The sequence below is a fragment of the Phocoena sinus genome, chromosome 3 (genome assembly GCF_008692025.1).
Source record: "Phocoena sinus isolate mPhoSin1 chromosome 3, mPhoSin1.pri, whole genome shotgun sequence".
Taxonomy (NCBI): Eukaryota; Metazoa; Chordata; class Mammalia; order Artiodactyla; family Phocoenidae; genus Phocoena; species Phocoena sinus.
In genome coordinates this window covers 49,590,650-49,603,460 of record NC_045765.1, presented here as the reverse complement: position 1 = coordinate 49,603,460, position 12,811 = coordinate 49,590,650, and the positions used below count along the sequence as shown (strand labels likewise).

At 44.7% G+C, this 12,811-nt stretch overlaps 1 pseudogene; it reads left to right on the top strand.

Annotated features, from left to right (window-relative positions):
* Window positions 1-1,296: 1,296 nt before the first annotated feature.
* On the top strand, window positions 1,297-8,686 carry LOC116751022 (annotated as a pseudogene).
* Window positions 8,687-12,811: the final 4,125 nt, after the last annotated feature.

Sequence of the window (12,811 nt, the reverse complement as noted above, 5' to 3'; positions counted from 1 at the left end):
GAAGAAAAAAAAAGCTTATTATTAGGGGAAATTGATGCTCTGCGAAACCAGAGCTTTGAGAACAAAGAGAATCTGACTGACATTCTGTGAGGCTGGGGAAGCATGTTTCATTCATGACTGGTTACAGGTCTTGGGGTCTTTTGTTTTCTTTTATTTCCTTGTTTTCTTGTCTCATTTTCTCCCCCAGGCTGAACCCTGGGGGTGGGAGGGGGCGCTGTCTATAAAAAAACCCTTGAAGGGAGGTGTTGGGACGGGGAGGATTTCTTGTCGGGGAAATACACACAGTCTGTATCTCGAAGGGCTTTATTTGAACTGCCTAGAAAATACTTCAGAGGCAAGTCTGTACAACCTCATCAATAAATTCAACCTTACACTTTTCGAAGGAGGCAGTTCAGGGGGTGGAGGAGGGAATGGATGTAGCTTTCAGGCTGGGATTCAAACATGGTTCAAATTAAGTTGACTGGCTGTGTGACCTTGGGGAAATCACTTAACCTCTCTGAGCCTCCAGTTCCTCATCTGTAAAATGGGGTCATGGTTGCCACTAATCTTACAGAGTTGTTGTGAGAAATAAGACAGGGTGGTGTAGAGCAAGCCCTTAGAGAAAGGGCACTGTCCACATTGATGTCACTGTTGTTACCATCCGTAAGAGGTTTTGGGAGCAACAAGGGAAACCAACATAAAATCAAGATGTTCCCTGGTTAACAATCATAGCAGCATGCAGGAAACTCACAAAACACCTGTTTCAACCCTAACAACAATAGGAGCCATTTCCAGATTTATTTTGTCAGTTCCCAGTTCTTTTTGAAAAAGCTCCTATTTCCAGGGCCAGAAGTCTTCAGAGCCCACATCTCCTTCAAGTTACAGAACAGCATTATTGTGTCAAGACAGACGAATTCTCCACAGAAGATGCCTGCTGCCCCACCCACGCACCCACCACCAGCGACCAATTCCCAAGTCTCCTTTCTCCTCCAGAGTTGATCCCCAAGGCACAAAGAGCTCAGAAAGGAAAGCAATTCTTATTATTCTTCCTCAGCTTTTCCTGTTTCTTCAACCCATGAATTTGTGTTTCCATGTTCCAGTCTCCCCAGAGCTGTGGATTACTTTAAAGGCATTTCAGAAAGAGAAGCAGCGTAAGAATGAAAGTGTGCAGAATACAGACAAGAACCGTGATCCAAAAAAAGGAAACACACCCTCTCAGTCACTCACTCACTAAATCGTTCCATAAACCCTGATGGGACGAACCGCCACTGAGTGGCAGGCCCTGTGCCAGGGGCTGGACAATGAAGAGAAGAGAACATGGTCCGTGATCTAGAAGTGCACAGTCTAGAAGGTAGACAGGGATACATGACCACGCAGAGGCGACAGGAAGGGCAGCTGTCGCATCCTCAGCACTGCCCCAGTAATTGGTACCTCCTGATGAGATTATTGGGTTCGTGTCCCACAGACCAGCCTCGGGAGTAGGTAGTGAACACCCAGGGATCTCCCCAAACACCTCCCCACCCCTCACCTGTCTCCACGCCTGAGTTCCCTCATGAGTCTTCATTTTGGAATAAGGCACCATCACTTGGTCGAATGCCAGTAGCCCTAGGAGCTGTCATCGTCAGCCAAACCAAAACCACTTTCCTTAATTCCCTTAAACAGGACTTTACAGTTTACAAAACATTTTGCAGTTATTATCTGGTGGTAGGGCAGGCGGTTTTGTCCCCACTGTACAGACAAGGAAGTTAAATAATTAGCCGATGGCCTCAACGCTCAAAGGTAACAAATCTGGGGTCTGAACAAGGTCTTCTGCCTCCAAGTCTAGGGAGCCGGCCAGGATCATCACTATTGCCTAGTACCTAAGGCCTAAGTTACTCTTTCCTCTCAAAAGTAGATATTTTGTGGTTGTGATGGAGAAAACTGACTTAGCATGGACTTAATAATACCCTACTCTGCATTCTCCAAATAGTTCCATGGAAAGAGGGGTTGAGAATTCTCATGTCCTTCAATACTCAAGCAGACCTTGCCCGGGGCCATGGGCACAGGGCAAGGTCAGGTGGCAGGAAACAGCTAGGAATAATGACCAGTTCCTGGATGGTTACCCTGTGCCCAGCATTCTGCAGCAGACTTCAGCTACATCACCCGAAAGTCCCTACTCCTCCCCTGTTCCCACCTGTGTCACTTCCACCCCTGTCGTTTAGGGATTTCCCCGCACACAGAAGGAGAACCTTCGGAACGAGTCCCCTTGTGTTCTTCATTAACAACTACTGCCCACTCACAAGTCCCTGTGGGAATTACTTTGTCATCTCCGTGGATGCTGTGGCCTCCATGAAAACACTGCTTTCCTGCCCAGGATGCTGCCTCTTGGGACCTCAAAACTTTGAGAGGAAAACAGACCCGGGTTCCCTTGTATTTTCACTGCACCCCTGGTGCCATGTATAAGCCCTTTCCCCAGCTCTGCATTTTGTCACCTTGGCCTCTGAGCCACTGAGTGTCCCGCACCACCTGGGGAGAACAGATCCTTCAGCTTATGACTCTAACCCCTGCCTTACGGGGGCTGAGCCACAGTTCCTTGGGTCAGGCAGGGTCATACTCCCCACAGGCCATCCTCTGTCCCTGTGTCCCCATTTATTTCCCCTTCTCTTTCAATCTAAAACCATATAAACAAATTGGAGAAAACGGAAAATCTAGCCCCACAAACCAACTGAACACTGCTGGATAATTCTGTAAACGTGACAGCTCAGGGGGGCATGCAGCTGTTGGTCCCAATCCTAAACTCTTAAAAATCACCCGGGTAGTAACAATAGCTGTCATTTATTGAGTCCTCACATACTTATCTAAATAACCCTCACAAAGGCTCTTTGGAATAAGTACTACTACTGCCCTCAATTTAGATAAGAAAATGGGAGTTTAGAAAGTCATCTGTTAGGGTCACTCCCTGCAAGCCAGAAAGTGGAGAGATGGGCCCCATCCATCTGACCCCAGAGCCTAAACTCTTTTTTTTTTCTTTTTTTGTTGGGGGGTACGCGGGCTTCTCACCATTGTGGCCTCTCCCGTTGCGGAGCACAGGCTCCGGACGCACAGGCTCAGCGGCCATGGCTCACGGGCCCAGCCGCTCCGCGGCATGTGGGATCCTCCCGGACCGGGGCACGAACCCATGTCCCCTACATCGGCAGGCGGACTCTCAACCACTGCGCCACCAGGGAAGCCCCAGAATCTAAACCCTTAACGCTAACGTGACACTGAATTCCCCACCTTGCCTGTGTTTGAAAGGCTTGCAGATTCAGGTAGAATTTCTTATGACTCGATTCCTTCTAGAAACAATGACAAAGGAGAGTTTAAGTATTGGGTTGGTGGTTGGAGGAGAAGCTGTTAATTTTAGATCTGTAATTCAGGCTGCTCATGAAGTGAAAGAGGTGTCACCATGACCCTTATCTTTGCCATCCACCTTCTAAAATAAAAGAGTCAGGGCCCATGATTTCCTCAGTGGGAAGATCCATCTTTATGTACTTAAAAGCCCTAGGGATGATGGGTGTTTTGTTTTGTTTTGTTTTGTTTTAACAAGTTACTAAAAGAAATTCTGGCCTGTGGAACTCCCCTGTCATTTTCCAGAATTTCCCTAAAGCGTGCCCTTAACACCTGGTAGAGAGTCTTGTGCAATAGGAGAATGTTCCAGAAATGTGTTTTTTAATCCAGACACATCTCAAGGGGTCAAGGCTGATAAAACTGTATTGATGCCCGGTCAGTCCAGGCCCCTCCTTCCTATGTCTGTGTCACACAGATGTCCTCAGCAGCAAAGGTAGATTCCAACCCCCTAGAATACTAAATTATTTCTCCTCACTGCTTATATTAGTTCTACTTAAATTCAAAATTAAGCAATTATTTGACATAGCCAAAATAAGGACCCCCAAATTAGAATAATAGCCAAGTGGTGGCAACTACTTTATGACCCCTACCCAAAAATACAAAAGGTGATGGTAGCTCACATCCATCTGGTATTGACAGGCTGCCCTGTTGTCAAAGTATGGCCTGGGACCACCACACTAGCACTGCCTGGGAATTGGTTAGAAATGCAAATTCTCAGCCTCTCCCAAGACTTCAGGAATCACAACCCCTGAGGACGGAGTCTAGCGGTCTGTTTTAACAAGATGTCTGGGTGATTCTGATTCTCTGAGGTTTGGGAACCCTGACTTACTTCACTGAGTCTTTACAATGACCGTGGAAGATGCAGGAAGTATTGGGCATCACTGTTCCCATTTCAAAGAGAAGAAAACTAACTCTGAAATTATTGAAGGACTTCCCTGGTGGTGCAGTGGATAAGACTCTGCACTCCCAATGCAGGGTGTCCGGGTTCAATCCCTGGTCAGGGAACTAGATCCCACATGCATGCCGCAACTAAGAGTTCACATGCCACAACTAAGGAGCCTGCCTGCCGCGACTAAGACTCAGCGCAACCAAATTAATGAATTAATTAAAACAACAACAACAAAAAAACAAATACTGTAGTGGAATAACTGAGGACATGGAAAGGAGACATGACCCATGAGCCCCCCCGCCCCAGCAAACTGGGGGCTGGCGAATAAGCCAGAACTGCAAACAGTCCTGATTGCTTTGAGCCACCCCGGCAAACCGGGGGCATGGGAATAAGCCAGAACTGTGAACAGTCCTGGATGCTTTGAGCCCCATCCCGGCAAACCGGGGGCCTGCGAATAAGCATTGAGTGCTTTGGGCACTGATCCATGAGATGTCCTCAGTATAATCAGAGTGGTGGGAACGCAAGGAAATGTCCTTGTGCTACTTCAGTATAATCAAAATAATGGTGGGAACTTTGTGCTGCTTTTGCACTCAAGGACGAAGCATGGCATGTTTTCAAGGAAGCCCATTATTGCTTGTATAATCAATAGAAGCATATGTTGCTGCTTTGGCATTTCTGGAATGTTAAGAAAATAAGTCTTAAAATGTAAACATAGATAATGCTTCAATAAAAGCTACCACAGCAGGACAGACGGCGCTGTTTTGCCTGAGCGAGCGGCAGCCCTCTACTGCTGTGTTTCGGCACAATTCATCTCGTGTGATGAGCTTACTTTCGGCCCTGTCATAAGATAAGCTACAACAAAATACACATTACTTTAAAATAAATTTAAAAATAAAATAAAATAAAAATATTGAGTCACCTGTCCAAAGCCAGTAGTAACACCAGGATTGGAATACAAGGCATTCTGCTCCCAAAGTTCCCACTTCTCTGAACATGTGTTTCCTTACTGGTGAAAAGTAAGCAGGACAGAGAGTCAGGGAGACAAATGGCTATTCCTATGAAAACCAATTAAAAGTAACTTTAGTCCAGGGTCGGGAGAGAAATTAACATCTATTGAACATCAGGTATGTGTCAGTCACTATACACAAACATCTCACCCCATTTAATTGTCACAGAAGCCCAGGCTAGGTGGGCACTCTGAAATCCGATCAGGTAGGGTAAACAATTTTCCCAGGCTCTCACAGCTAAGTTGCAGAGGAGAATCTGAATCCTGCTTAGTCTGCCTCTAAAATCCTTACAGCCTCCCTGGGGCACACTTACACATTCAGCATATGCATGTGTCCTCATGGCAAAAAGACAAGAAAGCCAGAGATGAATGCATAGGCGGCAGCAAATGAGATCACCCTGCCCCAGGGGTGAAAAACCACCGTGACAGCAATTGTGGGGCTTTCACAGCGTCACCAGTCAACCCAGTCTGTTCCTCCCTCCCCTCCCTTCTCTCTCTCTCAAAAACCACTGACTTTTCCCTTTCACCTTGTGAGACAGGGAAGTCAAGTTATTACCAAGTTAAACGTGTTTATTCTCTTCCTATTCATTGAGGATTCATCTACCTTTCTGGGGAAGCGTGGCCTTTTGTGGGTAATGGTGCCAGAAATGGCATGGATTGCCAGTTGAAATCCTAGCAATATTCAGCAAGGATTATCATAATATTATGGATGTCTTTAACCAGCTCCCCACTCAGAATACATACACACCCTCGAAACTGGTTTGGAATTTACCAGCAACCTTCCAAGTTGATGGGTTAATTAACTTGCAGGCAATGTATGACATGTCATGAAACATCTAAAGTCAAGCAGCACAGAAGGTATAAAACTTAAAGCTACAGTTTCTCACCCATTATTTTGTAGAGTTTTTTTTTTAAACACTTGTTTCCTTTCACTTAATAAAAACAAAAACAAAAAAACAGTATGTCCCACCCCACACCCCTTGGTTCATAGAATCAAGGGAACACAAAATGAAAACTCTGGGTGAAAATATTTGTTGACATAAATATATAAGACAGCCCCCAAATCTCCCTAGCTTAAAACCAGTCATTGGCTTTCACGTTCTTTTAGGATGGAGCCCAGGCATCCCAGGCTGCTCTATCAAGCGCCTGTGATCAGATGGCTGCCCACGCTCATCCCAAAGCCTGACATCTCCTGCCACAAACTCAGTACTCAGGCTCTACAGAGTACGGGCTGTTCCCAGAAGGTCCCAGGTCCTCTCCTGCCTCCTTACACCTGTGGATCTCTCAACAGCCCCTCATTTCTTTACCAGGCTAACTCCTGCTCATCCCTCCAAACTCAGCCCAGGTGCTACCTCTTCAGGCAAGTCTTCCCTAACTTCCACTAGAGTCTCCCGAGGCATCACGTGCTGACCCTCACCACACTACGTTTCACACGATTTTACATCAGTCTATTTATGTGGTGCTACCTCCAAAGCTGGGAACTCCATGCAAATCTCTCACTGCTATCAAGACCCAACAAAGGGCCAGACACATAATAAGCACTCAGAACATTTTTGTTGAATGAAAGAGTGAATGAATGAATGAATGAAAGATGATCACTTAGCTATTCATTTTCCCACAAACTCTGAGCACATCACGGAAACTGAGAGAGATGATCGCTCCCTTCCTTAAAATGCTGCTTCTACCCCAAGGACCCATATGGTCCAACACAGCCAAAAGTATCTCAAGGCTGCAGAAACCCTAGTCCAAAGCAGTATCCAGACGAGCTCATTATCTAGATGAGCCCAGGGGTATCCACCAAACTCAAGACACTTGCGATCAGTAACAAAACCAAAGCTAGGCCAAAATCCTGAAACTGGCTCCAGTCTGAAATGGTCTGGAAACTCACTTTGGTTCAGACCTTTCTAGCATGAGGCCAGTGTAAGTATGTCTGTGTGTTTGTATTCATCATAAAAGCAGGAGATAGAAAAGAAAGCTCCACCACTCTAAATCCCAGCTGCCAAGAAGGGGACGGATACGTGCAGCTGTGAGCTCGAGAGCTACCTGGAGTCCAAGAGCAGGCCTAGGTCCCAGCACCCTGCGTGCACCGAGCCTCTATGCTGGACCTTGGGAACCCTAAAGCCTCGGATCCGTGTGGCAGCTGGGCCTGGGGCAGCCGTAGGGCGTGGCCTGCCTGGACCAGAGCCGCATGTGCCTCTGCATCACTTTGAAGAATGGTTTGCGGCAAGATGCCCAGTGGGAGGACTTCCGCATCTTCCAGCCTGGGCCAAGGCTAGAGGTCCTAAAACCCTGGGAAGGATAAGCCCAACCTGCTGACCCAGAAGAGGAATTTCCGGTCTGCCCTAAACCAGAAGGAAGTATTTTATTGCATTTGGCCTAGGAGAGAGCAAGGACCCCCCCAGGATCTGCACTAGATCTACGAGTTTGTGACCTCAGGAGCTGGGGACTTTCCTGAGCCGGATACCTCTCCAGACACCAGTGGCAGACGTGGTACCTCTGACGCCCAGAAGGAGTTCCTGAGTGACATGGGCTTGGCCCCATTACCAGATGGGGGCCCTCGAGCCTGGGTGTGGACCCTGAGCACACGCCTCAGCTTCTGCTGAGCCCCACCTTAAACATCCCTGTTCCCTGCCCTAACTTGGACCCCCGCTCCCACTCCCAAAAGCCCACTGAGGCAGCTTACCTGAGGAAGGTGAGTACCAGCTGTGCCATGGGAGGGGCTGGAGCTGGGGTGACGGCCCCTTACACTCTCTCATCCCTCTCTCTTAAGATTGCTGCTATCACTGCTCAGAGTGGAAGTTCAAGGGGACCACCTCCTACCTGGGTACCAAGTCTTCCAGCAGACTGTCTTCTGCCCCAGGGGCCTGTGGCTGGTGGGGTCAGATGCAGGGGACAGGGCACTGCTTGGACAGCCAATAAGACTGTCAGACCCCAGGGTATGACAGGCTACATGAGGCTGTGCTGAGCTGCCTTGCAGGGGGGTGGGGGGAGGAAGCGGGGAGCTCTGCAGAGAGCTTGGCAGCAGCTATGGGCCCAAAGGCTGAGGTACTGCCACTGGTACTGGGTCATGGGCTAGACCGCCTTCCTGATGGTGGCCACCAGCACAATGGCGAGGCCCCCAAGGGCAAGAAAGGAGGCATGTTCCATCTGGAACCTTTTGTGGCAAACCTGATCATCTTCAGGGAAGGAAGCAGACACCATCTACACCCTGTAATTCTCTTGCTGGGGACTCGTGGTCCCAGGACCAGCTGTCTATCAAGAGGCTCCTGGTGGTCAAGGTTGTTCCCATGTGCCTCAGCACCCTGCCAGATATGGCCCATTTAGAGGGTACCTCCTCCCTGGGGCACACCTTGAACCTGCACATTTCCAACAGCCACTTACTCTCCCTCACCTTGAACCAGTACAAGGCTTATCTCCAAGACCTGGTCAAGGAGGTGGATTTCTAGGTCACTGGGAAGGCCTGAAGCCTTGCTCATCACGGGTATAGGGCCCTCAGCCCTCACCTCAACCAAGAAACGGGTTCTTGAGACAGGTCAAAAACCCCTCAAACGTAAAGCAACGTATAGAGAGTGGAAATTGGCCCATGATATGATTCTCCAGAGAGAGCCATTGCTAAGAGTATGGCCCACATACTGTGAGCCCACAAGACAAAATCCAGTTTAAAATATTTTTTTAAATATTTCTATTAGTTGCCACAAAATAAAAATCTAAAGGTTCATGTAACCGAAATATTTTTGTGGAGCTCTGAAGGCGGCAGAGAAGGAAATAGACTACCACAAAGTAGCACGAGAAGTTACAGCTTTTCTTGGAAAATCCAAAAATCCACCAACCCATTAGCAATGAGTATCTGAAGCTGAGTGGTGCCAGTTGATTTCACATAGGGTGTGCTCTCAAGGTTGTCACAGTACCTACCTGACCCATTCATAAAACCAGTCTGGCCCCCATATGCATTTGAGTTTGCAATCATTGATGTCTATCCTTTCAAAACCCTTCTGTAGTATGAGTATTATGAACACTGCCTACAATTTTCTCTTTTGTATTGTATCTATCTATGTATTCCTCTGTATGACCACATTATGGTATATATAAACAATCCCTTCCTGATGGATATTTATCATTAATTACAAAGAAGGTAACAGTAAAAACCCTTATATGTATCTTTGTATATTTGGGCATTTCTCTTGAATAAACTTCTAAATGTGAAATTACTGAGTAAAAGGGAACACATATTTAAAATTTCAATAGATAATGCCAAAATACTGAAGTTGGTTTAGAATCCAAGCCATTTTTTGCCCCAAGCAAGGAGCAAGGAGTAGTTGAGTTTAGAGACAGGCACCAGAGATGAACTGTTCAACTCACAGACATAGAGAACAGATTTGTGGTTGTCAGGGGGAGGGGGGTGGGGGGAGGAGGGATGGAGTGGGAGTTTGGGATTAGCGGATGTAAACTATTATATATGGAATGGATAAACAGCAAGGTCCTACTGTATAGCACAGGGAACTAGATTCAATATCCTGTGATAAACCATAATGGAAAAGAATATGAAAAAGAATGTATACATGTGTAACTGAATCACTTTGCTGTACAGCAGAAATTAACACAACACTGTAAATCAACTATACTTCGAAAAAAAAATGTTTTTTAAGAGATGAACTGTCCAACACGTGAGCCCTCTTCTTCAATAACCGTACTCCTATACTCCTAATCTACCCATAGATGATTTCCACAAAGATAATATTGCAAATGGAAAAGGCAGATGCAGCAGGACAAATATATTTTAGAGTTCTAGCTGACAAGTTATTTCACAGTCATAAATTGGGCGTGAAAACAAAATGAGATAATAATTCTGGTTATATTTATGGAATTCTCCATTTGTTGTTAAAAACAAAAGGAATTTTTATCCAAATATATTGACTAGTCTTTATCTAGTTTTTGGCACTTCTCATCATTTCATCTAAAAAAAATACCCCCTATATTTTCTCCATTTATGTTTCAGGCTTATTTCCATTTCTGTTCCTTGTAGATTAACTCGATGTTACTGTGTGAAGGCTGCTTATGTTTCCAAGGTTTGGGCTCTACTGAGTGGAACTAAAAATAAAAATCTCGGATCAAAATTACAATAAGGAATTCACAAAAATAGCGTCGTTTTTCTATGATAAATGTAGCAAATGGGATGACTTGAAGGTTAAGAGTAGAGATTGCCTGGGCATAAGTCTTGACATTCCCCCAAGCACTAGTTGGGGCAAAACATAAACCTCTCTAAAACTGTCTCCTAATCTATTAAGATTGGGGTAATACTAGGGTTATCGTTTTTTTGCGCAGAATCTGGCACAAAATAATGTTCATTGTTATTGTTTATTCTAACATAATAGCAAGCCCCCGCCCCCTCTTAAAGTCTATAAGATGCTACAACGCTCAAGACCACTGCGGCTACTCTGTGAGTTGACAATCATGTAATGGCCAAATCGGAATGAATGACTCCTTCAGGAAAAGAAGAAGCCAGGAGTTGGGCTCAGTTTTAAATTGTACTTTAGATGCAACACCATAAATGATAAGAGGCCTGGTAAGAGGATAATGGCTAACCTTTACTTAGCACTTACTCTGTGTCACACTCTTTGAAGCATTTTATAAGCATCTTCTCAGTGTATGCCTACAATGATCCTATGGAATGAGCGCTATTATTATCATCCCTGTTGTACAGATGAGAAAACCAAGTACAGAGTGTTTAATCAACTTGCTCTAAGTCATCCTCTTATTTAATAAGATGGCATAAGTCAGAAAGAGAAAAACAAATATCAGGTAATATCACTTATATGTGGAATCTAGAAAAAGGGTACAGATGAACTTATTTGCAAAGCAGAAATGGATACACAGATGTAGAGAACAAAGGTATGGATACCAAGGGGAGAAGGGGGAGATAGGATGAATTGGGAGATCGGGATTGACATATATACACCACTATGTATAAAATAGATAACTAATGAGAACCTACTGTATAGCACAGGGGACTCTACTCAATGCTCTGTGGTGACCTAAATGGGAAGAAAATCCAAAAAACAGGGGATATATGTATACATATAGCTGATTCACTTTGCTGTACAGCAGAAACTAACACAACATTGTAAAGCAACTATTCTCTTATAAAAATTAAAAAAAAAAAAACATGGCACAGGCCTTCTGACTTCAGAGCTTACACTCTTAACCACTATAGTAAGTCAGAAACAATGGCAGAAAGAGGCCATTCACAGCTAGGACAAAAGGAGGAATTCAGGTATTGTCAACTAATATCTTTCAAGCAACTACTCTGTACGAGATAGTGTTCTAATGCTACCAATGCATATTAGGAGGTTTATTCCTTATGCCATGCCTGAGAATTACATGTTACTGATAGCACTTTTGCGGATGGGGCTTAGAGCTATTGAACACCTGGGGTCACAGAGCTGTCAGCGGCAGAGGTGAGTTTCCTAAACATGTCTGCAGATTCCAAGTCCCAGGCTTTCTCCCTAGGATTGCAGTAAGAATTCCAAGCACAAATGAGTCATCTTCACCACTCAGCAAATATTTATTAAGCACTTATTTGTCTCAGGTGCAAATGAACAACACAAACGGTTCCTGCACGAAGGAACAGGGATTATTTGTAAGAGAAACAATTTACAGGGACAAGTGAGTAAGTAATATTTTATATAATTAATATATAATCAGCACCATCACAGGGCCCAGAAAAATGTCTAATTGATTTGGCAGATATTTACAGTCAGCTACAGAAAAATAATTCTACTTCTCTCTTTTAAAAAAGAGGAAGATAGGGGACTTCCCTGGTAGCACACTGATTAAGACTCTGTGCTCCCAATTCAGTGGGCCCAGGTTCAATCCCTGGTCAGTGAACTAGATCCTACATGCATGCCACAACTAAGAGTTCACATGCCACAACTAAGGAGCCCAACTGCCACAACTAAGGAGCCCACCTGCCACAACTAAGACCCAATGCAACCAAATAAATAATAAATTTTTTTAAAAGGAGGAAGACATTTGTTTACCCTGTATTTTCATATTATCCTAGAAGACTTACCTATGAAGAAAGGCATGTAGGACTAATCAGGGCAAGTAAGTAATTACTAAGTTTTGTAACTTTCCCAACTGTGATCAAAAGTACTAGATCGTGGTTACTCATTAGCCTAGGCAAATAGTCAGCTCTTGCACAGACTTGCCCTGAGTTTAATAAGTATTAAGGGTGCATCCCGCTCATGGTTTTGAATCAAAACATTTACTGATTTCATCAGAAAAGAAACAGTAAAGGAAAAGGAGAAAGACTGGTTATGAGTGAAGTAACTGACCACAGCCCTTTTCTTTTGTAAGGCACAGTATCTATTGGGGATTAACATCTACATACAACAATTTCGGAGCTTTGTGATTTATTTTTCTTTCCAATGGCTATCTTATCAATTGTAATGCATAGATTATTAGTGTTACAGGATTTAACTCTGTCTGTTGTAAATGTTTTAGTAAATCTATAATGATTTAAGCTAGTTTTATTATCTTTGAAAAATTTATTACACTAGTAACATACATTC